Genomic DNA, 15,428 nt, shown 5'->3' on the forward strand with positions numbered 1-15,428 from the left:
ATTTGAGGAAAACTTTGAGCCCTTATAACTCCATAAAATTATGAATGAGCATGTGCTCTGAATTCCCATCTTCCCAATTAGGCTCCTCTTTTGTTTTTTCCTGTAAAATATTATCAGCTTTTAGGACCTACATCTTAGTAGCAAGGCAGCAAGTTATTCATTTGTTATTCCTGGGGTCTTACTCAAAGAGCCTCATGAGCATATGGTAGCGTCTATATGCAGAGATGATGCTATATTAAATGCTTGTGATTTATTGTGTCCCAGATGTTCGCCTGCAGCTGTCACTCATACAATCCCCCTGCAATCTAATGTTCAAGGGTATAGGAGGAATAATGTGGGATCTTTCATGATCCCACCTACTGAACATTTTCCCCTCTCTCCTGGTTGTTTTTGTGCTGTAGCACAGGAAGAAAGGCATCTTCAGACTCAGTCACAATTTCTTGGAACCTGCCACTATGTCCAACACAAATTGTTACAACATTAATAAATACCCCACTGCCATTAGAGAGACAACCTGAACTAACTTTCTCACAATACAAATGTGTATTTTTTATTCTGAACATAGTTCATGTTATGAAGTTTCCTCCTCAGACATTCTCCAGCCCTTGGCTAGAGTGAGTAGGAAACATAACAATGCAATGTTTGAGTGTCAAAAGAGGATTCACTCAGAGCTTGTTAAGATTTTTGAAATTGAAAAGTGTTTGTCTACGTTTTCCATGGAGAACTTAGCCATTTTCAGCAGAAGTTTGAATATAAAGTTTTTTGGTCTAAAACTATTTAGGTTTTTACTGGGGGGAAAAGGGGGACAGCAGGGGGAGAGGTGGACAATAAAACTCAAAAGGTTCCTCGAGGAAGCAGGTACTTTTCCACAAAAAATAAAAACTTTAAAAAAAAAAAAATCTTTTGTTGAAAGCCCAGTTTTCCCATCAGATGCAGTTAGCAGAATTTTTTCTGCCAGTCCTATTTGCATTATTCAATTTGGAAGGCTTCTCTCTGGCTTAATCATAGAACTGGAAGGGGCCTCGAGAGGTCATCTAGTCCAGTCCCCTGCACTCATGGCAGGACTAAGTATTATCTAGACCATCCCTGACAGGTGTTTGTCTAACCTGCTCTTAAAAATCCCCTATGATGGAGATTCCAGAACCTCCTTAGGCAATTTATTCCAGTGCTTAACCACTCTGACAGTTAGGAATTTTTACCTAATGTCCAGCCTAAACCACCCTTGCTGCAATTTAAGCCCATTGCTTCTTGTCCTATCCTCAGAGGTTAAGAACAACAATTTTCCTCCCGCCTCCTTATAACAACCTTTTATGTACTTTGTATCAGAGGGGTAGCGGTGTTGATTTGTTTGGGCATAAGCTTTCGTGGGTAAAAAAAAACCCACTTCTTCAGATGCATGGAGACACAGATGCAGGTTTTTTACCCACAAAAGCTTATGTCCAAATAAATCTGTTAGACTTTAAAGTGCCACCAGGCTCCTCGTTTTTATGTACTTGAAAACTTATGTCCACTCTCAGGCTTCTCTTCTCCAGACTAAACAAACCCATTTTTTTTTCAATCTTCCCTCATAGGTCATGTTTTCTAGACCTTTAATCATTTTTGTTGCTCTTCTGTGGACTTTCTCCAGTCTGTCCACATCTTTCTTGAAATGTAGTGCCCAGAACTGGACACAATACTCCAGTTGAGGCCTAATCAGCGTGGAGCAGAGCAGAAGAATTACTTCTCATATCTTGCTTACAATACTCCTGCTAATATATCCCAGAATGATGTTTGGGGTTTTTGCAACAGTGTTACACTGTTGATTCATATTTAGCTTGTGATCCACTATGACCCCCAGATCCCTTTCCGCAGTACTCCTTCCTAGGCAGTTTTTTTTTTTTTTTTTTTTTGGTATGTGTGCAATGATTGTTCCTTCCTAAGTGTAGTACTTTGCATTTGTCCTTATTGAATTTCATTCTATTTACTTCAGACCATTTCTCCAGTTTGTCTAGATAATTTTGGATTTTAATCCTATCCTCCAAAGCACTTGCAACCCTTCCCAGCTTGGTATTGTCCACAAACTTTATAAGTGTACTCTCGATGCCATTACCTAAATCATTGATTAAGATATTGAACAGAACCAGACCTAGAACTGATCCCTGCAGGACCCCACACATTATGCCCTTCCAGCATGACTGTGACGAACTGATAACTACTCTATGGGAACAATTTTCCAACTAGTTATGCACCCACCTTATAATAGCTCCATCTAGCTTGTATTTCCCTAGTTTGTTTATGAGAAGGTCATAATGTTTCATCTTGTCTTCTCCCTGGACACAAGAGACTCACAATACTTGTCTCAGAATTAAAGTTTAAGAAGCCAAACTCTTGTTCTGTTGCTATGGACCCTACAACTGTTGCTACTGTCCCTTCTCTCCATAAGAGTTGGCTATTAATGGAATTACTGAGCCTCAGAAAGTTAGAGGAAGGTTAGTCCCCCCCATCCCCCTCCAAAAAAAACAAAACAACCAAAAAAAAAAAAAACACACCACACACCACCAAAAAACCCACACCAATGGCCCTGCAAGTGCAGCTCCTCATTTATTCACCTACATGAAAATGGGAGAGAAAAAACACACTCTATACTCTACGTTGTGCCTACCTACCCCATGCAGTGGTCCAAAAAGTAGCAAGTCAGCAGGAATCTTCTGTGAAGGGGAAGGGGAGCAGGCATCTGAGTCCATGCAGGGGGGTCTGCATCTGCAAACTGCAGATGTGTGCTCCAGAGGCTCAATCCATGGTAGCAAAGGCTGGCTTCAGGTGTGGGAGGGAGTTCCTTTATCGCTGCAACCAGCAACCAAAACTCCTTGTGAACAGGAGGAAGTGTGATGCATTGTTTCAGTGCTACTATATCTTAATAGAGTGGATTCTCCCCCTCCCCCCCAGTTCTTAGCCCCACAGAGAAGTTCTACACAAAGCCTACTTATTTGGGCTTTCTATAAAGATGAAAAATTTGTGTTGTATTCTTAAGGCCACTTGTGTAAATACATTGAGCATAAGAACTTCCTTGAGTGAGTGGTGGACACATTAAAATGTTCATTGAGTCAACGATGTTTTGCATGGAGCATTGTCTTCTGAGCCTGGAGCACAGAAGACAAGGAAAGGTCAAGAATAAAGGCCCCCCTCTCAGCCATGAAGAGCCAGCACAGTAGCATGAAGGGGGAGCATAGACAAGTCCACTCCGTTACTGAACAATGTAAGAAGCAGAAAAACAAACCAAAACCCAGAACCAGCAGGCCCCAGTCTGTCCCAATAGACGAGCACTACTGATGTTGCAGTATTAATTACTTAGCACAGTAACCTTGATGTGGTGTGGAAAGTTGTAGAAATACAATCAAAACAGTGCTCTTTGTATTGTGCGCTTCACTGCTGATTGCAGCCAGAGACAATGGCTGTAAGGCCACTTTGGGACCCAGTTGTGCCTGGCCCAGATATGGCTGGACAGTGGTTGGGAATGGTCTTCTCCTCCCTTTGCTGGGCCCAAACAACAGCCAGGCACAATTGCATTCTCTGTAGTCAGGAGAGCACGGGAACAGTTGCTCTCTCCATACTCCACGGCGGGGGGAGGGTGGGAAAAGGAACACTTCCCCCAAGGGATAGAGGCAGAGAGGACATAGCTCCACCTTCCCTCTGCACTGGCACATGAAGCAGGGATGGAGGAATCACAGAGCAAAAGTAGTCTACACCCCATAAAAGGGTGCAGGATTGGGTATGCTCCTTTTACATGACAGGAAGTTCTAGAAGGCATTCTAGTTACCTGATACAGAATGTCCATATGCTCTAGCTCAAGCAGAAGTTATAAACTTACAATAGGAACAACTGGGTGAAAGTCTATGGCCTTTGTTATGCAGGATGTCAGACTGAAAGATGATGATGGTTCCTTGGGGGCCTTAAAAAAAAAAATCCCCTGGCGCTCAGACTGGGGTGTTGGTGCTATACACTAGCCCCCACACAAGGCTGTGCTTTCAGGCACAAATAGGTTCTTGGAGAGTAAACGTCATCTGAGATGGGGAATAGAAAGACAATTGGAGAAGCAAAGCTATGGCTCAGAAGCACTTAAGGAATTCTCTCAGGAGATGGAGAGAAGAGTGAATATTTAAATTGAATTCACTTCTTTTCTTCCAGGCTATAACCCTAGTACTTGCACTGATGGTCACTTAAAGAGTCTGTCATCGCATCATGCATACTAGCGCTGAGTGAGAAATGTGCACAGCAGAGCATCAGAATATTGTAGGCTGGTAAATTCTCATATCCGTTTTGGTTTAACTGAAACTAGTTGAAATATGGTGATGAAATCCAACTGCTGTCCCACTCACCCAGCTGATCAACCTAGAAATAATGGCTGATGGCTCTCCAAGTCCTTCTAAGCATACATTGAGAGAAATGGGCATGACTAGCGTGTAGAATTAACAATATTTGCTCCACATTAAGTAGTTGCAAAAGCTGATATTTATACAATTTACAGATCTGAGGCAAGAATGTGGGTGGGGTGGGTTTTGTTTTGTTTTGTTTTGAAGAGCACATCTTTTAATAGGAATTAATTGAGGGAAGTCCTATGGCCTGTGCTATACAGGAAGTCAAACTAGGCAATCACAATGGTCCCTTCTGGTCTTGGAATCTGAAGTGTCACCATTTTTACAGTGAAAACAGACTTTAACCTAAAACTGAAATTCACTGTGTGTGTAAAATAAAGAATAAAAAATAGTCATGCTTTTTTGCAAAGTAACAAGAAAGTATTTATAAATATATACCACACCCACCCACCCACCCACCCATATATTTGCTAGTGGTGAGTTTTTCCTGCAGGGCTGTTACTAGTATGTCTATACTGAAAGATATATACTTGGAGATTTCATTCATCTTGTGGAAAATAAACTAAATCTAGGAATAGTACTTGAGGGTTACTTAGGGTATGTCCACACTGCAATTAAACTCCTAGGGCTGACCTGTGTCAGCTGACTCAGGCTTGCGAGGATGTAAAAATTGCAGCATAGACATTGGGCCTCAGGCTGAGTCTGGGCTCTGGGACCCCATGAGGGTAGGGGGAGAAGGGGAGTTTACACACACACAAAAAATACCTTCCACAATTGAACAGCCCCACAGCCTGAGTCAGTTGCCATGGGATTTTAATTGCAGTATAAATGTACCTCTACAGTGCTCAAGCATCTGAGTAGGATGCAGCATGCTGTTGCTAACAGCGCAGCAGTTATGCACAGTCAAGCCATGGTGCAACCACACAGAATCATAGAAGATATGGGTTGGATGGGACCTCAAGAGGTCATCTAGTCCAACCCCCTACTCAAAGCAGGACCAACCCCAACTTATCATCCCAGCCAGGGCTTTGTCAAGCCGGGCCTTACAAACCTCTAAGGATGGAGGTTTCACCACCTCCCTAGGTAACCCAATCCAGTGCTTCGCCACCCTCCTAATGAAATAGTTTTTCCTAATATCCAACCTAAACCTCCCCCACTGCAACTTGAGTCCTTTGCTCCTTGTTCTGTCATCTGCCACCACCACCAACAGCCTAACTCCATCCTCTTTGGAACCCTCCCCCCAAATCAGGTAGTTGAAGGCTGCTATCAAATCCCCCCTCACTCTTCTCTTCTGCAGACTAAATAAGCCCAGTTCCCTCAGCCTCTCCTCATAAGTCATGTGCCCCAACCCCCTAATCATTTTCGTTGCCCTCCGCTGGACTCTCTCCAATTTGTCTACATCCTTTCTGTAGTGGGGGGCGGGGGGACGCAATAATCCAGATGTGGCCTCACCAATGCCTAATAGAGGGGAATAATCACTTCCCTCGATCTGCTGGCAATGCTCTTACTAATGCAGCCCAATATGTTGTTAGCCTTCTTGGCAACAAGGGCAAACTGTTGACTCATATCCAGCTTCTCATTCACTGTAATCCCCAGGTCCTTTTCTGCAAGAACTGCCGCTTAGCCAGTTGGTCCCCAGCCTGTCGCAGTGCATGGTATTCTTCTGTCCTAAGTGCAGGACTCTGCACTTGTCCTTGTTGAACCTCAGATTTATTTTAGTCCAATCCTCCAATTTGTCTAGGTCACTCTGGACCCTATCCCCACCCTCCAGTATCTACCACTCCCCCCAGCTTAGTGTCATCTGCGAACTTGCTGAGGGTACAATCCATCCTATCATCCAGATCATAAATGAAGATGTTGATCAAAACCAGTCCCAGGACAGACCCCTGGGGCACACCGCTTGATACCAGCTGCCAACTAGACAGAGCTGATCATCACTAGCCGTTGAGCCCAACACTCTAGCCAGCTTTCTATCCATTTTATAGTCCATTAATTCAATCCATACTCAACTTGCTGGCAAGAATCTGTCCAAGTTTCCACTTCTTGTAAACTTCCTTTTTGTGTTTAAGCTCACCAAAGATTTCCCTGTTAAGCCAACCTGGTCGCTGCCATATTTGCTATTCTCTTTCTGCACATCACAATGGTTTGTTCCTGTGCCCTCAATAAGGCTTCTTTAAAATACAGCCAGCTCTCCTGGACTCCGTCCCCCCCACCCCCTACATATTAGACTCCCAGGTGATCCTGCCCATCAGTTCCCTGCGGGAGTCAAAGTCTGCTTTTCTGAAGTTCAGGGTCTGTATTCTGCTGCTCTCCTTTCTTCCATGTGTCAGCATCCTGAACTCGACTAGGATTGTAGATTGCATTGCAGACAACTTTTTATTTCAGAAGGTTGAAAAAGCTACTGGGGGGAAGTTGTTCTAGACTTGATTTTAACAAATAGGGAGGAACTCGTTGAGAATTTGAAAGTAGAAGGCAGCTTGGGTGAAAGTGATCATGAAATCATAGAGTTTGCAATTCTAAGGAAGGGTAGAAGGGAGAACAGCAAAATAGAGACAATGGATTTCAGGAAGGCGGATTTTGGTAAACTCAGACAGCTGATAGGTAAGGTTCCATGGGAATCAAGACTGAGGGGAAAAACAACTGAGGAGAGTTGGCAGTTTTTCAAAGGGACACTATTAAGCACGGCCGGCTCTAGGCACCAGCAAAACAAGTTGGTGCTTGGGGCGGCACATTTTTAGGGGCGGCATGGCCGGCGCCAGAATGCCGCCCCTAAAAATGTGCCCCAGCCACCCTAGCTCACCTCCGCTGCTGCTGCCATGGCGTGCGAAACAGCTGATTTGCACACCGCTACTCGCCCTCCCTCCCAGGCTCTCAAACCTGGGAGGGAGGGGGAGATCCCGAGCGGCCGCGGCGCGCAAAACAGACATTTCGCGTGCCGCTGCTCCCCCTCCCTCCCAGACTTGAGAGCCTGGGAGGGAGGGGGGAGAAGCGGCGCCCGCGCTGCGGCCACTCACAGTCTTCCCCTCCCTCCCAGGCTCTCAAACCTGGGGGGGGGGGGGGGGAGACTCCGAGTGGCCGCGGAGCGGGTGCCACTTCTCCCCCTCCCTCCCTCCTAGGCTTCAGAGCCTGGGGGGGGGGGGGGAGGAGGCAGGGCTGGGGATTTGGGGAAGGGGCGGAGTTGAGGAGGGGCCGGGGTAATTAAAGAAGGGGGGGGCGACCAAAATTGTTTTTGCTTTGGGCAGCAAAAATCCTAGAGCCGGCCCTGCTATTAAAGGCCCAAAAGCAAGCTATTCCACTGGTTAGGAAAGATAGAAAATGTGGCAAAAGACCGCCTTGGCTTAACCACGAGATCTTGCATGATCTAAAAAAAAAAAAAAAAAAAAAGTCATATAAAAAATGGAAACTAGTACAGATTACAAAGGATGAATATAGGCAAACAACACAGGAATGCAGGGGCAAGATTAGAAAGGCAAAGGCACAAAATGAACTCAAACTAGCTACAGGAATAAAGGGAAACAAGAAGACTTTTTTATCAATACATTAGAAGCAAGGGGAAGACCGAAGACAGGGTAGGCCCACTGGAGGGAGAAACAGTAACAGGAAACTTGGAAATGGCAGAGATGCTTAATGACTTCTTTGTTTCGGTCTTCACCGAGTAGTCTGAAGGAATGCCTAACATAGTGAATGCTAATGGGAAGGAGGTAGGTTTAGCTGATAAAATAAAAAAAGAACAAGTTAAAAATCACTTAGAAAAGTTAGATGCCTGCAAGTCACCAGGGCATGATGAAATGCAGCCTAGAATACTCAAGGAGCTAATAGAGGAGGTATCTGAGCCTCTAGCTATTATCTTTGGAAAATCATGGGAGACGGGAGAGATTCCAGAAGACTGGAAAAGGGCAAATATAGCGCCCATCTATAAAAAGGGAAATAAAAACAACCCAGGAAACTACAGACCAGTTAGTTTAACTTCTGTGCCAGGGAAGATAATGGAGCAAGTAATTAAGGAAATCATCTGCAAACACTTGGAAGGTGGTAAGGTGATAGGGAATAGCCAGCATGGATTTGTAAAGAACAAATCGTGTCAAACCAATCTGATAGCTTTCTTTGATAGGATAACTAGTCTTGTGGATAAGGGAGAAGCTGTGGATGTGGTATACCTAGACTTTAGTAAGGCATTTGATATGGTCTCGCATGATATTCTTATCGATAAACTAGGCAAATACAACTTAGATGGGGCTACTATAAGGTGGGTGCATAACTGGCTGGATAACCGTACTCAGAGTTGTTATTAATGGTTCCCAATCCTGCTGGAAAGGCATAACAAGTGGGGTTCTGCAGGAGTCTGTTTTGGGACCGGCTCTGTTCAATATCTTCATTAACGACTTAGATATTGGCATAGAAAGTAAGCTTATTAAGTTTGTGGATGATACCAAACTGGGAGGGATTGCAACTACTTTGGAGGACAGGGTCATAATTCAAAATGATCTGGACAAATTGGAGAAATGGTCCGAGTTAAACAGGGTGAAGTTTAACAAAGACAAATGCAAAGTGCTCCACTTAGGAAGAAAAAATCAGTTTCACACATACAGAATGGGAAGAGACTGTGTAGGAAGGAGTATGGCAGAAAGAGATCTAGGGGTTATAGTGGACCACAAGCTAAATATGAGTCAACAGTGTGATGCTGTTGCAAAAAAAGCAAACATGATTCTGGGATGTATTAACAGGTGTGTTGTGAGCAAGACACGAGAAGTCATTCTTCCGCTCTACTCAGGCCTCAACTGGAGTATTGTGTCCAGTTCTGGGCACTGCATTTCAAGAAAGATGTGGAGAAATTGGAGAGGGTCCAGAGAAGAGCAACAAGAATGATTAAAGGTCTTGAGATCATGACCTATGAAGGAAGGCTGAAAGAATTGGGTTTCTTTAGTTTGGAAAAGAGAAGACTGAGAGGGGACATGATAGCAGTTTTCAGGTATCTAAAAGGGTGTCATAAAGAGGAGGGAGAAAACTTGTTCACCTTAGCCTCTAAGGATAGAACAAGAAGCAATGGGCTTAAACTGCAGCAAGGGAGGTCTAGAGTGGACATTAGGAAAAAGTTCCTAACTGTCAGGGTGGTTAAACACTGGAATAAATTGCCTAGGGAGGTTGTGGAATTGCCATCTCTGGAGATATTTAAGAGTAGGTTAGATAAATGTCTATCAGGGATGGTCTAGACAGTATTTGGTCCTGCCATGCGGGCAGGGGACTGGACTCGATGACCTCTTGAGGTCCCTTCCAGTCCTAGAATTTATGAATCTATGACATGGTCACTGCTGCCCAGGTTGCCACCCACTTCTACTTCCCCTACCAATTCTTCCCTGTTTGTGAGCAGCAAGTCAAGAGGAGCATGGCCCCTAGTTGGTTCCTCCAGCACTTGCACCAGGAAGTTGTCCCCAACATTCTGCAAAAACTTCCTGGATTGTCTATGTACTGCTATATTGCTCTCCCAGCAGATATCAGGGTGATTGAAGTCCCCCCTGAGAACCAGGGCCTATGATCTGGAAACTTGTTAGTTGTCAAAAGAAAGCCTTGTCTACCTCATCCTCCTGGTCTGGTGGTCTATAGCAGACACCCACCACGACATCACCCTTGTTGCTCTCACCTCTAAACTTAACCCGAAGACTCACAACAGGCTTTTCTCCAGTTTCATACTGGAGCTCTGAGCAATCATACTGCTCCCTTACATACAATACAACTCCTCCACCTTTTCTCCCCGCTTGTCCTTCCTGAACAGTTTATACCCATCCATGACAGTGCTCCAGTCATGTGAGTTACCCCACCAAGACTCTGTTATTCCAATCACATCATAGCTCCTTGACTGTGCCAGGACTTCTAATTCTTCCTGCTTGTTTCCCAGGCTTATTGAGTTCTTGTAGAGGTGTAACGCCGACAGACCCCGGTTGTCGGTGGGCAGGATCTAACTGGGAACCTCTGGAGCTTAGTGCATGACCTAAAGGCCAACTGGCTGTTTGCTAAGGCTGTAGAGAAGACTCATTTTATCTCTAAGTGGTCTCAGTGCCACTAGATGGGACAGAGCACCATACCCAGAAGGTGTGTGGGTTATACAGGTACCTAAGATAACTAACCGATTGCCCTACTTTCTCAGTATGAATCAGGAGGCCTCCCCTGTTGTACCCTCCTCCTTGTGTTTCCTCCCAGTATCTCACTTCCCCATTTACCTCCGCGCTTGGATCACCATCCCCCGGTGAACCTAGTTTAAAGCCTTCCTCACTAGGTTAGCAAGCTTGCCTGCAAAGATGCTCTTCCCTCTCTTCATGAGGTGGATTCCATCTCTTCCTAGTAATCCTTCTTCCTGCAACAACATCCCATGGTCGAAGAATCCAAAGCCCTCTCTCCAACACCACCTGCATAATTACGCATTTACCTCCACAATTCAACGGTCCCTACTTGGGCCTTTTCCTTCAACAGGGAGGATGGACAAGAACACGACTTGCACTTCAAACTCCTTTATCCATCTTCCCAGAGCCACATAGTCTGCAGTGACCCGCTCAAGGTCATTCTTGGCAGCATCATTGGTGCCCATGTGGAGAAGTAGGAAGGGGTAGTGGTCCATATTATATGAAATATCTACAGGCAGAGTGCAATAGCACTAATACAAAGGGGATATTGGGGCATTCAGTGCATTAGTTAGAGATGGGACCCCTTGTGACGTTGCACTCCATATGTTTTATAGCAATATGTTTATAAGTGTGAATATGATGTAACTGGAATATGCTTCATGCAAAAGGTCTCTTGTAAGGTATCATTACAAAGCTTATGATCTACTGAGTATGTTCATCCTATTTGTTTGCATGTATTATTTCTATGTCTGGAGTTAGGAGAATAAGATATAAACTTGTATTACTGATGTAAACATGTTAAGTGGAAGCCATTAAGGGTGTTTCAGAATCTATGAACTGTGAATGGGTTTGTTTACCTGCAAGCCTTTCTATGTACATGTCTTCCAGCTACTAGGTAGTGACATGTGATCATGTCACCCGAACTGGAATCAGTCTTAAGCCTGGGTTTTTTCCATTTAGAAGGAGGGGTGGGGATCCAGAGAGATAAAAGATTCCCGCCTTGTGCCAAAGCTATAAAAAGGGGTGGAACAGAACAAAGGGGGTTGCCAGTCATCAGAATCCCCTAATTACCACCTGAATTGGAACTAACAAGGATTGTACCAGGGGAAAGGATTGGGCCCAAACTAGGAAGGAACCTAGTCTGTGAAAGAAGCTTATTGGAACATTTCTGAGCTATTACCTGTATCAGTTTCTTAATGTATTAGGCTTAGACTTGCGTGTTTTTGCTTTATTTTGCTTGGCAACTTACTTTGTTCTGTCCATTATTACTTGAAACCACTTAAATCCTACTTTTTATACTTAATAAAATCACTTTTGTTAAATCACCCAAAGTAATACCTGGGGGAGCAAACAGCTGTGCATCTCTCTCTATCAGTGTTATAGAGGGCGGACAATTTATGAGTTTACCCTGTATAAGCTTTATACAGAGTAAAATGGATTTATTTGGGTTTTGGATCCCATTGGGAGCTGGGTGTCTGGGTGCTGGAGACAGGAGTACTTGCTGAGCTGTTTTCAGTTAAGTCTGCAGCTTCAGAGGCGTGGTTCAGACCCTGGGTCTGTGTTGCAGCAGGCTAGCATGTCTGGATCAACAAGACCGGGTTCTGGAGTCCCAAGCCATCAGAGAAAACAAGCTCAGAGGTAGTTTCAGAACATTAGTTTCAGAACAGTCCCAAGGGAGTCTCTGTGACTGAACCCGTCACACCCCTACTCACAGGTTTGAGATTATCCCAACTTGTTCAAAGCATATGAAGGCAGTTCTTGAGGGTGTTCAGATTCAGGGTTTTGGTTCAGCACATTATAAGGTTAGGTGTCAGCAGTAAGTTTTGCAAATGAAATTCTGAACCACCAGGCATCAAGAGTATTTGACTCCAGCCCTTTAATATTAGAATAATACTAACATGATTGGAAAATAAGGTTGGTAAATATTACAGGTTTTCTTAGATGCAATGGAAACTAATCTCAGCTGAATTTGAGATTTTAGGCCCCAAGCCCCAGAGAGACTTAAGTGCTTAATTCTAAATTCCATTAACTTCAGAGGGACTACTCGGGTGCTTAACCTAAAGTCTGTGTAGTATCAGTGCTTGATATTGCAACATGAATTGCAATAACTAAAAATTAATAATGTTGCACAAGATTCTGGTGTAAATATTGAGTGACTCATTGACCTTGGTGGAGTTACTCCAGTTTCCTCTTGGTTAAGAGCAGAATTTGGTCATTTGTTTTATCTCTTTCAGAAGCGTACCCATCATAGTTTGAGTTGTATGGAAAATCATGGATACCATGTACAGATTCAAAATACTTCCCAACAAAGCATTTGGACATGAAGGACAATCTCTTGTCACTTACTTCCAAAATTTGTGAAGGCTCTCAACTGCTTCAGAAGAATTCACTGTCTGAGGTGGTGCTGTGAACAAAACAAAACAGAGGAAAATATAGTGTTATTGTACTGATTTTTGTGTGATGCTTCCATCTTGTGGCCAATGAGAGAAGCTTCTCTTTTATCATGGATTAAGAAATGCCTTAAAAATGAGGGATTTTTGTAAAGTTACACTACTGAACCAAATATGATATACTTGTGCTAGTGACTAAAATTAATAATAAATTTAAGAAATTATTAGAACATTGAGAGTTTGTAAGTAGAGCAGTGTAGAAGAGTGGACTCACCACTGGAGTGCCCCATTGAGGCTGGGTATGGTGTAGTAGCTCTTTTCCCTACCAGTATAGGGTGACCAGATGTCCCAATTTTATAGGGACAGTCCCAATTTTTGGGTCTCTTTTATATAGGCTCCTATTACCCTCCACCCCCTGTCCCAGTTTTTCACATTTGCTTACTGGTCACCCTATGCCAGTACCCCCTGGCAACAGTCACTCCAGTCCTGTGGTGGTCTCTCTTCCTGAGAGTCATTACTCAGCTCTCCAGCCAGGTCATACTTTAGTTCCACCCCTATTGGGGTAACAGAGTCCGACAAATATACACTCCAATGTCCATACAACAGGCTTGACTCTGGGCCCCAAGGTCCTCACACCCTTTTGGCTCAGAGCTGCAAGTGTCCTTATCCCTTTATATCTGGGGGGAGGCCAGGAAGGGGCTTCACACACTACCTTTTTCCAGCAGTGGATGGGGGAACCCATTACTGCTCTCTACTCTGGGTTCCAGTCCAGGGATCCTGTAGCAAGCAGGCAAGGTCTGTCTAGTCAAACCAAGCTTTGTGCTGCCTCTCTGGGCTTCTTTCCACCATAGCCTTTTACTAGGCTGTCTCCACACTACCTCTCTAGGTTCACACTTTTCTTAGAGTTCCCAAGGTTCTCCCAAATCCCCCAGTAAATCTCAAACCCCAAAGGTACAGCTTAACCCAGATTCAACCTTCTTCAAGCAAGATCTGTCACTATCCCTCTGGCTCACTCCCTGGAATGCCTCATCCTGTCCTCAGTGGCTGCTCTATGTCACTCCTGACAGACTTGCCCACCCCTGAGAGGATTTCAGGGCCAACTAGCCTTCCTCCTTTATCCTGCCAGCTGCTCCACCCTCAAGTACTAAGACAGGGACTGCACAGTTCATTCTTTGCAGCAGCCTTCTGGTCCACACTTTGTGTTTAAACTAATCACCCAGTTCCTCTCCCACCTGGGACTCATCTTTAATTAAGCCCAGCTGGCCAGCTCACTCTCCAGGTGCATTCAGGTAGCATAATTGGCCTTGCAGAGACACATTAACCCCTTTAGAGCCTGTGTGGAGTACACATACCATCACAACAATTTTCCTTTAAAACTTGGTTGGGGGGGGGAGAGTGGAAAATTATATTTTGAACTAAATGAAAATTTTCACTTTCCTTGAAATGTTTAATTTTTTTGTCAGAAAACCAAAAGTGTTTGTTTCAGTTTTTGGCAATATTTGGGGGTTTCAAATTTGTGGGTGTTTTCTCCCCAATAAAAAGCCAGATTTCTGTTGAAGAAACCCTCCATTTTCCAACTCCACATGGGGAAGAAGGATTTCTGGTGGAGCCCATTCAGGGGTTGGATCCCTGTAAGTTGTGACAGCCAGCTGTATCCACATGTGGAAGGAGTTGGGAACAGAGATAAGATAATTTGGTGGGGGTGGGAGTTGAGATAGGGCCAATGAATCTGCAGCCAATGACTCCCACAGAGGCAGGCGGTACATCAACATCAGGGATAATGGCAACTTCCGGGCTCTGTTTCCAGTTGCCAACTCCAGGAGCCATCCAGTTCCCCAAAGGGCCTTTATTGGTCAAAAAGCATACACAAGCCAAGCAGCTTTTTTCATTTTTGCCCTAATGCAGTAGGTTGATGTTGCATCTGGCTAGGGCAGCCCAGCACACAGCTTCCATAGGCAAACAATTTCAACAGCATAAGGCCATTAGAAGGGTCATCTCACCCATCCTGTCACCAGGGTGACAGATCTCAGCTTCCCTCAGTCTCTCTGGCAGGTTGGATGAATTAAGTGCTTTGGTCCTCTGTCTAGAGCTGGTGGGATAAACTTTGGTACCATGTTCCATCAGAATATATGGTTCGGTCAAAAATCAAAATGCTGTGAAAAATCAGATTGTGCCAGAATTTTGTTCAAAAAAAGTTCCAACAATGTAAAAGCCTCCTGTTTGACATTATCAGAACAAATGGTTTCAATTCTGCATTTTTGAAGTGATATTTTTGTATCAATGTTTTTCTTGTGCATTATATTTTATATAGCATAATATCATACAACATTTTAAAAACTGAAATAAAAATGAAATATTGGATTTTAGTGGAACAATATGTTTTGAATGAACCAAAAAGAAATTTGGGACTTTTCAGAATTTTTAAGTGTCTGGTTTTAAGTGTGAATGAAGTCAAATTTTAAAATCTCAAAATCATTCACGAAACAGAACTTCCATCCTCCACGCACAGTTCCATTTCTGGCCCACCCTAGCAGGACAAATAAAAGTCCAGCTACATAGTAACAAACCTT

General features: G+C 44.0%; 1 long non-coding RNA gene across 3 annotated transcripts in view; it reads right to left on the reverse strand.

Moving 5' to 3' along the window:
• The window catches only part of LOC135983974 (uncharacterized), a 29,503-nt gene extending 15,449 nt beyond the window's left edge, over positions 1-14,054 (reverse strand). The window contains exons 1-3 of one of the 3 annotated variants that reach the window (XR_010601860.1): positions 13,571-14,054; positions 12,815-12,872; positions 2,646-2,823 (exon numbers count right to left, since the gene is read on the reverse strand). This is a non-coding gene — a long non-coding RNA (uncharacterized LOC135983974). Of the gene's footprint in view, positions 1-2,645; positions 2,846-12,814; positions 12,873-13,570 lie in introns of all 3 variants that reach the window. The other 2 variants (XR_010601861.1, XR_010601859.1) reach the window with 2 other exon arrangements.
• Between the last annotated feature and the right edge of the window lie 1,374 nt (positions 14,055-15,428).

Source organism: Chrysemys picta, chromosome 5 (assembly GCF_011386835.1).
Source record: "Chrysemys picta bellii isolate R12L10 chromosome 5, ASM1138683v2, whole genome shotgun sequence".
Lineage (NCBI taxonomy): Eukaryota > Metazoa > Chordata > Testudines > Emydidae > Chrysemys > Chrysemys picta.